This window comes from Mixophyes fleayi, unplaced genomic scaffold, assembly GCF_038048845.1.
Source record: "Mixophyes fleayi isolate aMixFle1 unplaced genomic scaffold, aMixFle1.hap1 Scaffold_145, whole genome shotgun sequence".
Classification (NCBI taxonomy): Eukaryota; Metazoa; Chordata; class Amphibia; order Anura; family Limnodynastidae; genus Mixophyes; species Mixophyes fleayi.
Window position 1 is genome coordinate 97,501 of NW_027445943.1, and position 7,500 is coordinate 105,000.

Genomic DNA, 7,500 nt, shown 5'->3' on the forward strand with positions numbered 1-7,500 from the left:
GTTTTTAGATGTATAAGAGATGGAGGTCAATAGAAAACCAATATCTACAGTCACACCACCCTGAACAAGCCTGATCTTGGAAGCTAAGCAGAGCCAGGCCTGGTTAGTACTTGGATGCGAGACCACCTGGGGATACCAGGTGCTGTAGGCCCTTTTTTTTTTCTCTCTTTTTCCGACTTCCTTCAATGCTGGTTTTGAGATGTATAAGAGATGTAGGTCAATAGGAAACCAATACCTACAGCCACACCACCCTGAACAAGCCCAATCTCTTCTGATCTTGGAAGCTAAGCAGGGCTTGGCCTGGTTAGTACTTGGATGGGAGACCACCTGGAAATGCCAGGTGCTGTAGGCTTTTTTTTTTCTCTCTTGTTCCGGCCTCCTTCAATGCTGGTTTTGAGATGTATAAGAGATGTAGGTCAATAGGAATCCAATACCTACAGCCACACCACCCTGATCAAGCCCAATCTCGTCTGATCTTGGAAGCTAAGCAGAGCCGGGCCTGGTTAGTACTTGGATGGGAGACCACCTGGGAATACCAGGTGCTGTAGGCCTTTTTTTCTTCTCTCTTGTTCCGGCTTCCTTCAATGCTGGTTTCTAGATGTATAAGAGATGTAGGTCAATAGAAAAACAATACCTACAGCCACACCACCCTGAACAAGCCCAATCTCATCTGATCTTGAAGCTAAGCAGGGCTGGGCCTGGTTAGTACTTGGATGGGAGACCACCTGGAAATACCAGGTGCTGTAGGCTTTTTTTTTCTCTCTTGTTCCGGCCTCCTTCAATGCTGGTTTTGAGATGTATAAGAGATGTAGGTCATTAGGAAACCAATACCTACAGCCACACCACCCTGAACAAGCCCAATCTCGTCTGATCTTGGAAACTAAGCAGAGCTGGGCCTGGTTAGTACTTGGATGCGAGACCACCTGGGAATACCAGGTGCTGTAGGCCTTTTTTTCTTCTCTATTGTTCCGGCTTCCTTCAATGCTGGTTTCTAGATGTATAAGAGATGTAGGTCAATAGGAAAACAATACCTACAGCCACACCACCCTGAACAAGCCCAATCTCGTCTGATCTTGGAAGCTAAACAGGGACGGGCCTGGTTAGTACTTGGATAGGAGACCACCTGGGAATACCAGGTGCTGTATGCCTTTTTTTTTTCTCTCTTGTTCCGGCTTCCTTCAATGCTGGTTTTGAGATAATAAGAGATGTAGGTCAATAAGAAGCCAAAACCTACAGCTACACATCTCTAAACAAGCCCAATCTCGTCTGATCTTGGAAGGTAAGCAGGGCCAGGCCTGGTTAGTACTTGGATGGGAGACCACCTGGGAATACCAGGTGCTGTAGGCTTTTTTTGTTTCTCTCTTGTTCCGGCTTCCTTCAATGCTGGTTTTTAGATGTATAAGAGATGTAGGTCAATAGGAAACCAATACATGCAGCCACACCACCCTGAACAAGCCTGATTTTGGAAGCTAAGCAGAGCCGGGGTTGGTTTGTACTTGGATGTGAGACCACCTGGGAATACCAGGTGCTGTAGGCCCTTTTTTTTTCTCTCTTGTTCCGACTTCCTTCAATGCTGGTTTTCAGATGTATAAGAGATGTAGGTCAATAGGAAACCAATACCTACAGCCACACCACCCTGAACAAGCCCAATCTCGTCTGATCTTGGAAGCTAAGCAGAGCCAGGCCTGGTTAGTACTTGGATGGGAGACCACCTGGGAATACCAGGTGCTGTAGGCCTTTTTTTCTTCTCTCTTGTTCCGGCTTCCTTCAATGCTGGTTTTGAGATAATAAGAGATGTAGGTCAATAAGAAGCCAAAACCTACAGCTACACATCTCTAAACAAGCCCAATCTCGTCTGATCTTGGAAGGTAAGCAGGGCCAGGCCTGGTTAGTACTTGGATGGGAGACCACCTGGGAATACCAGGTGCTGTAGGCTTTTTTTTTTCTCTCTCTTGTTCCGGCTTCCTTCAATGCTGGTTTTTAGATGTATAAGAGATGTAGGTCAATAGGAAACCAATACATACAGCCACACCACCCTGAACAAGCCTGATTTTGGAAGCTAAGCAGAGCCGGGGTTGGTTAGTACTTGGATGCGAGACCACCTGGCAATACCAGGTGCTGTAGGCCCTTTTTTTTTTCTCTCTTGTTCCGACTTCCTTCAATGCTGGTTTTGAGATGTATAAGAGATGTAGGTCAATAGGAAACCAATACCTACAGCCACACCACCCTGAACAAGCCCAATCTCGTCTGATCTTGGAAGCTAAGCAGAGCCAGGCCTGGTTAGTACTTGGATGGGAGACCACCTGGGAATACCAGGTGCTGTAGGCCTTTTTTTCTTCTCTCTTGTTCCGGCTTCCTTCAATGCTGGTTTCTAGATGTATAAGAGATGTAGGTCAATAGGAAAACAATGCCTACAGCCACACCACCCTGAACAAGCCCAATCTCGTCTGATCTTGGAAGCTAAGCAGGGACGGGCCTGGTTAGTACTTGGATAGGAGATCACCTGGGAATACCAGGTGCTGTATGCCTTTTTTTTTCTCTCTTGTTCCGGCTTCCTTCAATGCTGGTTTTTTTTAGATGTATAAGAGATGTAGGTCAATAGGAAACCAATACCTACAGCCACACCACCCTGAACAAGCCCAATCTCGTCTGATCGTGGAAGCTAAGCAGAGCCGGGGCTGGTTAGTACTTGGATGCGAGACCACCTGGGAATACCAGGTGCTGTAGGCCCTTTTTTTTTTCTCTCTTGTTCCGACTTCCTTCAATGCTGGTTTTGAGATGTATAAGAGATGTAGGTCAATAGGAAACCAATACCTACAGCCACACCACCCTGAACAAGCCCAATCTTGTCTGATCTTGGAAGCTAAGCAGGGCTGGGCCTGGTTAGTACTTGGATGGGAGACCTCCTGGAAATACCAGGGGCAGTAGGCTTTTTTTTTTCTCTCTTGTTCCGGCCTCCTTCAATGCTGGTTTTGAGATGTATAAGAGATGTAGGTCAATAGGAAACCAATACCTACAGCCACACCACCCTGAACAAGCCCAATCTTGTCTGATCTTGAAAGCTAAGCAGGTCCGGGCCTGGTTAGTACTTTTTTTTTTCTCTCTTGTTCTGGCTTCCTTCAATGCTGGTTTTAAAATGTATAAGTGATGTAGGTCATTAGGAAACCAATACCTACAGCGACACCACCCTGGACAAGCCCAATCTCGTCTGATCTTGGAAGCTAAGCAGGGCCGGGCCTGGTTAGTACTTGGCTCAGAGACCACCTGGGAATACCAGGTGCTGTAGGCCTTTTTTTTTTTCTCTCTTGTTCCGGCTTCCATCAATGCTTGTTTTTAGATGTATAAGAGATGTAGGTCAATAAGAAAACAATACCTACAGCCACAGCACCCTGAACAATCCCAATCTCGTTTGATCTTGGAAGCTAAGCAGGGCTGGGCCTGGTTAGTACTTGGATGGGAGACCACCTGGAAATACCAGGTGCTGTAGGCTTTTTTTTTTCTCTCTTGTTCCGGCCTCCTTCAATGCTGGTTTTGAGATGTATAAGAGATGTAGGTCAATAAGAAAACAATACCTACTGCCACACCACCCTGAACAAGCCCAATCTCATCTGATCTTGGAAGTTAAGCAGGGCTGGGCCTGGTTAGTACTTGGATGGGAGACCACCTGGAAATACCAGGTGCTGTAGGCTTTTTTTTTCTCTCTTGTTCCGGCCTCCTTCAATGCTGGTTTTGAGATGTATAAGAGATGTAGGTCAATAAGAAACCAATACCTACAGCCACACCACCCTGAACAAGCCCAATCTTGTCTGATCTTGAAAGCTAAGCAGGTCCGGGCCTGGGTTAGTACTTTTTTTTTTCTCTCTTGTTCTGGCTTCCTTCAATGCTGGTTTTAAAATGTATAAGTGATGTAGGTCATTAGGAAACCAATATCTACAGCCACACTACCCTGGACAAGCCCAATCTCGTCTGATCTTGGAAGCTAAGCAGGGCCGGGCCTGGTTAGTACTTGGCTCAGAGACTACCTGGGAATACCAGGTGCTGTAGGCCTTTTTTTTTTTCTCTCTTGTTCCGGCTTCCTTCAATGCTTGTTTTTAGATGTATAAGAGATGTAGGTCAATAAGAAAACAATACCTACAGCCACAGCACCCTGAACAATCCCAATCTCGTTTGATCTTGGAAGCTAAGCAGGGCTGGGCCTGGTTAGTACTTGGATGGGAGACCACCTGGAAATACCAGGTGCTGTAGGCTTTTTTTTTTCTCTCTTGTTCCGGCCTCCTTCAATGCTGGTTTTGAGATGTATAAGAGATGTAGGTCAATAAGAAAACAATCCCTACTGCCACACCACCCTGAACAAGCCCAATCTCATCTGATCTTGGAAGTTAAGCAGGGCTGGGCCTGGTTAGTACTTGGATGGGAGACCACCTGGAAATACCAGGTGCTGTAGGCTTTTTTTTTCTCTCTTGTTCCGGCCTCCTTCAATGCTGGTTTTGAGATGTATAAGAGATGTAGGTCAATAAGAAACCAATACCTACAGCCACACCACCCTGAACAAGCCCAATCTCGTCTGATCTTGGAAGCTAAGCAGAGCTGGGCCTGGTTAGTACTTGGATGGGAGACCACCTGGGAATACCAGGTGCTGTAGGCCTTTTTTTCTTCTCTCTTGTTCCGGCTTCCTTCAATGCTGGTTTTTAGATGTATAAGAGATGTAGGTCAATAGGAAAACAATACCTACTGCCGCACCACCCTGAACAAGCCCAATCTCGTCTGATTTTGGAAGCTAAGCAGGGACAAGCCTGGTTAGTACTTGGATGGGAGACCACCTGGGAATACCAGGTGCTGTAGGCCTTTTTTTTTTCTCTCTTGTTCCGGCTTCCTTCAATGCTGGTTTTTAGATGTATAAGAGATGTAGGTCAATAGGAAAACAATACCTACAGCCACACCACCCTGAACAAGCCCAATCTCGTCTGATCTTGGAAGCTAAGCAGGGCTGGGCCTGGTTAGTACTTGGATGGGAGACCACCTGGAAATACCAGGTGCTGTAAGCTTTTTTTTTTCTCTCTTGTTCCGGCCTCCTTCAATGCTGGTTTTCAGATGTATAAGAGATGTAGGTCAATATGAAACCAATACCTACAGCCACACCACCCTGAACAAGCCCAATCTCGTCTGATCTTGGAAGCTAAGCAGAGCCGGGGCCTGGTTAGTACTTGGATGGGAGACCACCTGGGAATACCAGGTGCTGTAGGCCTTTTTTTCTTCTCTCTTGTTCCGGCTTCCTTCAATGCTGGTTTTGAGATTATAAGAGATGTAGGTCAATAGGAAACCAAAACCAACAGCTACACATCTCTAAACAAGCCCAATCTCGTTTGATCTTGGAAGCTAAGCAGGGTCAGGCCTGGTTAGTACTTGGATGGGAGGACCACCTGGGAATACCAGGTGCTGTAGGCTTTTTTTTTTTCTCTCTTGTTCCGGCTTCCTTCAATGCTGGTTTTTAGATGTATAAGAGATGGAGGTCAATAGGAAACCAATATCTACAGTCACACCACCCTGAACAAGCCTGATCTTGGAAGCTAAGCAGAGCCAGGCCTGGTTAGTACTTGGATGCGAGACCACCTGGGGATACCAGGTGCTGTAGGCCCTTTTTTTTTTCTCTCTTTTTCCGACTTCCTTCAATGCTGGTTTTGAGATGTATAAGAGATGTAGGTCAATAGGAAACCAATACCTACAGCCACACCACCCTGAACAAGCCCAATCTCGTCTGATCTTGGAAGCTAAGCAGGGCTGGGCCTGGTTAGTACTTGGATGGGAGACCACCTGGAAATACCAGGTGCTGTAGGCTTTTTTTTTTCTCTCTTGTTCCGGCCTCCTTCAATGCTGGTTTTGAGATGTATAAGAGATGTAGGTCAATAGGAAACCAATACCTACAGCCACACCACCCTGAACAAGCCCAATCTCGTCTGATCTTGGAAGCTAAGCAGAGCCGGGCCTGGTTAGTACTTGGATGGGAGACCACCTGGGAATACCAGGTGCTGTAGGCCTTTTTTTCTTCTCTCTTGTTCCGGCTTCCTTCAATGCTGGTTTTGAGATTATAAGAGATGTAGGTCAATTGGAAACCAAAACCTACAGCTACACATCTCTAAACAAGCCCAATCTCGTTTGATCTTGGAAGCTAAGCAGGGTCAGGCCTGGTTAGTACTTGGATGGGAGACCACCTGGGAATACCAGGTGCTGTAGGCTTTTTTTTTTCTCTCTTGTTCCGGCTTCCTTCAATGCTGGTTTTTAGATGTATAAGAGATGGAGGTCAATAGGAAACCAATATCTACAGTCACACCACCCTGAACAAGCCTGATCTTGGAAGCTAAGCAGAGCCAGGCCTGGTTAGTACTTGGATGCGAGACCACCTGGGGATACCAGGTGCTGTAGGCCCTTTTTTTTTCTCTCTTTTTCCGACTTCCTTCAATGCTGGTTTTGAGATGTATAAGAGATGTAGGTCAATAGGAAACCAATACCTACAGCCACACCACCCTGAACAAGCCCAATCTCGTCTGATCTTGGAAGCTAAGCAGGGCTGGGCCTGGTTAGTACTTGGATGGGAGACCACCTGGAAATACCAGGTGCTGTAGGCTTTTTTTTTTCTCTCTTGTTCCGGCCTCCTTCAATGCTGGTTTTGAGATGTATAAGAGATGTAGGTCAATAGGAAACCAATACCTACAGCCACACCACCCTGAACAAGCCCAATCTCGTCTGAGCTTGGAAGCTAAGCAGAGCCAGGCCTGGTTAGTACTTGGATGGGAGACCACCTGGGAATACCAGGTGCTGTAGGCCTTTTTTTCTTCTCTCTTGTTCCGGCTTCCTTCAATGCTGGTTTCTAGATGTATAAGAGATGTAGGTCAATAGGAAAACAATACCTACAGCCACACCACCCTGAACAAGCCCAATCTCGTCTGATCTTGGAAGCTAAGCAGGGCTGGGCCTGGTTAGTACTTGGATGGGAGACCACCTGGAAATACCAGGTGCTGTAGGCTTTTTTTTTCTCTCTTGTTCCGGCCTCCTTCAAAGCTGGTTTTGAGATGTATAAGAGATGTAGGTCATTAGGAAACCAATACCTACAGCCACACCACCCTGAACAAGCCCAATCTCATCTGATCTTGGAAGCTAAGCAGAGCCGGGCCTGGTTAGTACTTGGATGGGAGACCACCTGGGAATACCAGGTGCTGTAGGCCTTTTTTTCTTCTCTCTTGTTCCGGCTTCCTTCAATGCTGGTTTCTAGATGTATAAGAGATGTAGGTCAATAGGAAAACAATGCCTACAGCCACACCACCCTGAACAAGCCCAATCTCGTCTGATCTTGGAAGCTAAGCAGGGACGGGCCTGGTTAGTACTTGGATTGGAGACCACCTGGGAATACCAGGTGCTGTAGGCCTTTTTTTCTTCTCTCTTGTTCCGGCTTCCTTCAATGCTGGTTTCTAGATGTATAAGAGATGTAGGTCAATAGGAAAACAA

General features: G+C 46.5%; 11 non-coding genes and 20 pseudogenes across 11 annotated transcripts; all 31 read left to right on the forward strand.

Annotated features, from left to right (window-relative positions):
- Window positions 1-233: 233 nt before the first annotated feature.
- On the forward strand, window positions 234-352 carry LOC142114618 (5S ribosomal RNA; annotated as a pseudogene).
- An 80-nt stretch (window positions 353-432) lies between these two features.
- Window positions 433-551, forward strand: LOC142114310 (5S ribosomal RNA). The gene has a single exon (XR_012681802.1). It is a non-coding gene; the product is annotated as a 5S ribosomal RNA (ribosomal RNA).
- An 81-nt stretch (window positions 552-632) lies between these two features.
- Window positions 633-750, forward strand: LOC142114598 (5S ribosomal RNA; annotated as a pseudogene).
- Window positions 751-829: 79 nt separating this feature from the next.
- Window positions 830-948, forward strand: LOC142114534 (5S ribosomal RNA; annotated as a pseudogene).
- An 81-nt stretch (window positions 949-1,029) lies between these two features.
- LOC142114502 (5S ribosomal RNA) lies at window positions 1,030-1,148 on the forward strand (annotated as a pseudogene).
- An 80-nt stretch (window positions 1,149-1,228) lies between these two features.
- On the forward strand, window positions 1,229-1,347 carry LOC142113991 (5S ribosomal RNA; annotated as a pseudogene).
- A 271-nt stretch (window positions 1,348-1,618) lies between these two features.
- Window positions 1,619-1,737, forward strand: LOC142114445 (5S ribosomal RNA; annotated as a pseudogene).
- Window positions 1,738-1,817: 80 nt separating this feature from the next.
- LOC142113992 (5S ribosomal RNA) lies at window positions 1,818-1,936 on the forward strand (annotated as a pseudogene).
- A 273-nt stretch (window positions 1,937-2,209) lies between these two features.
- Window positions 2,210-2,328, forward strand: LOC142114446 (5S ribosomal RNA; annotated as a pseudogene).
- An 81-nt stretch (window positions 2,329-2,409) lies between these two features.
- LOC142114438 (5S ribosomal RNA) lies at window positions 2,410-2,528 on the forward strand (annotated as a pseudogene).
- An 83-nt stretch (window positions 2,529-2,611) lies between these two features.
- On the forward strand, window positions 2,612-2,730 carry LOC142114091 (5S ribosomal RNA; annotated as a pseudogene).
- Window positions 2,731-2,812: 82 nt separating this feature from the next.
- LOC142114683 (5S ribosomal RNA) lies at window positions 2,813-2,931 on the forward strand (annotated as a pseudogene).
- A 239-nt stretch (window positions 2,932-3,170) lies between these two features.
- On the forward strand, window positions 3,171-3,289 carry LOC142113979 (5S ribosomal RNA; annotated as a pseudogene).
- An 82-nt stretch (window positions 3,290-3,371) lies between these two features.
- On the forward strand, window positions 3,372-3,490 carry LOC142114514 (5S ribosomal RNA; annotated as a pseudogene).
- An 80-nt stretch (window positions 3,491-3,570) lies between these two features.
- On the forward strand, window positions 3,571-3,689 carry LOC142114236 (5S ribosomal RNA). The gene has a single exon (XR_012681734.1). It is a non-coding gene; the product is annotated as a 5S ribosomal RNA (ribosomal RNA).
- A 239-nt stretch (window positions 3,690-3,928) lies between these two features.
- LOC142114019 (5S ribosomal RNA) lies at window positions 3,929-4,047 on the forward strand (annotated as a pseudogene).
- Window positions 4,048-4,129: 82 nt separating this feature from the next.
- On the forward strand, window positions 4,130-4,248 carry LOC142114515 (5S ribosomal RNA; annotated as a pseudogene).
- An 80-nt stretch (window positions 4,249-4,328) lies between these two features.
- LOC142114299 (5S ribosomal RNA) lies at window positions 4,329-4,447 on the forward strand. Its single transcript, XR_012681792.1, has one exon. It is a non-coding gene; the product is annotated as a 5S ribosomal RNA (ribosomal RNA).
- Window positions 4,448-4,526: 79 nt separating this feature from the next.
- Window positions 4,527-4,645, forward strand: LOC142114020 (5S ribosomal RNA). Its single transcript, XR_012681677.1, has one exon. It is a non-coding gene; the product is annotated as a 5S ribosomal RNA (ribosomal RNA).
- An 81-nt stretch (window positions 4,646-4,726) lies between these two features.
- Window positions 4,727-4,845, forward strand: LOC142114062 (5S ribosomal RNA; annotated as a pseudogene).
- An 81-nt stretch (window positions 4,846-4,926) lies between these two features.
- On the forward strand, window positions 4,927-5,045 carry LOC142114375 (5S ribosomal RNA). Its single transcript, XR_012681862.1, has one exon. It is a non-coding gene; the product is annotated as a 5S ribosomal RNA (ribosomal RNA).
- Window positions 5,046-5,125: 80 nt separating this feature from the next.
- On the forward strand, window positions 5,126-5,245 carry LOC142114463 (5S ribosomal RNA; annotated as a pseudogene).
- An 80-nt stretch (window positions 5,246-5,325) lies between these two features.
- Window positions 5,326-5,445, forward strand: LOC142114128 (5S ribosomal RNA; annotated as a pseudogene).
- Window positions 5,446-5,717: 272 nt separating this feature from the next.
- Window positions 5,718-5,836, forward strand: LOC142114216 (5S ribosomal RNA). Its single transcript, XR_012681716.1, has one exon. It is a non-coding gene; the product is annotated as a 5S ribosomal RNA (ribosomal RNA).
- An 80-nt stretch (window positions 5,837-5,916) lies between these two features.
- Window positions 5,917-6,035, forward strand: LOC142114241 (5S ribosomal RNA). Its single transcript, XR_012681739.1, has one exon. It is a non-coding gene; the product is annotated as a 5S ribosomal RNA (ribosomal RNA).
- An 80-nt stretch (window positions 6,036-6,115) lies between these two features.
- Window positions 6,116-6,234, forward strand: LOC142114699 (5S ribosomal RNA; annotated as a pseudogene).
- A 270-nt stretch (window positions 6,235-6,504) lies between these two features.
- Window positions 6,505-6,623, forward strand: LOC142114217 (5S ribosomal RNA). The gene has a single exon (XR_012681717.1). It is a non-coding gene; the product is annotated as a 5S ribosomal RNA (ribosomal RNA).
- Window positions 6,624-6,703: 80 nt separating this feature from the next.
- LOC142114525 (5S ribosomal RNA) lies at window positions 6,704-6,822 on the forward strand (annotated as a pseudogene).
- Window positions 6,823-6,903: 81 nt separating this feature from the next.
- On the forward strand, window positions 6,904-7,022 carry LOC142114218 (5S ribosomal RNA). Its single transcript, XR_012681718.1, has one exon. It is a non-coding gene; the product is annotated as a 5S ribosomal RNA (ribosomal RNA).
- A 79-nt stretch (window positions 7,023-7,101) lies between these two features.
- On the forward strand, window positions 7,102-7,220 carry LOC142114689 (5S ribosomal RNA). Its single transcript, XR_012681906.1, has one exon. It is a non-coding gene; the product is annotated as a 5S ribosomal RNA (ribosomal RNA).
- Window positions 7,221-7,301: 81 nt separating this feature from the next.
- LOC142114263 (5S ribosomal RNA) lies at window positions 7,302-7,420 on the forward strand. The gene has a single exon (XR_012681760.1). It is a non-coding gene; the product is annotated as a 5S ribosomal RNA (ribosomal RNA).
- Window positions 7,421-7,500: the final 80 nt, after the last annotated feature.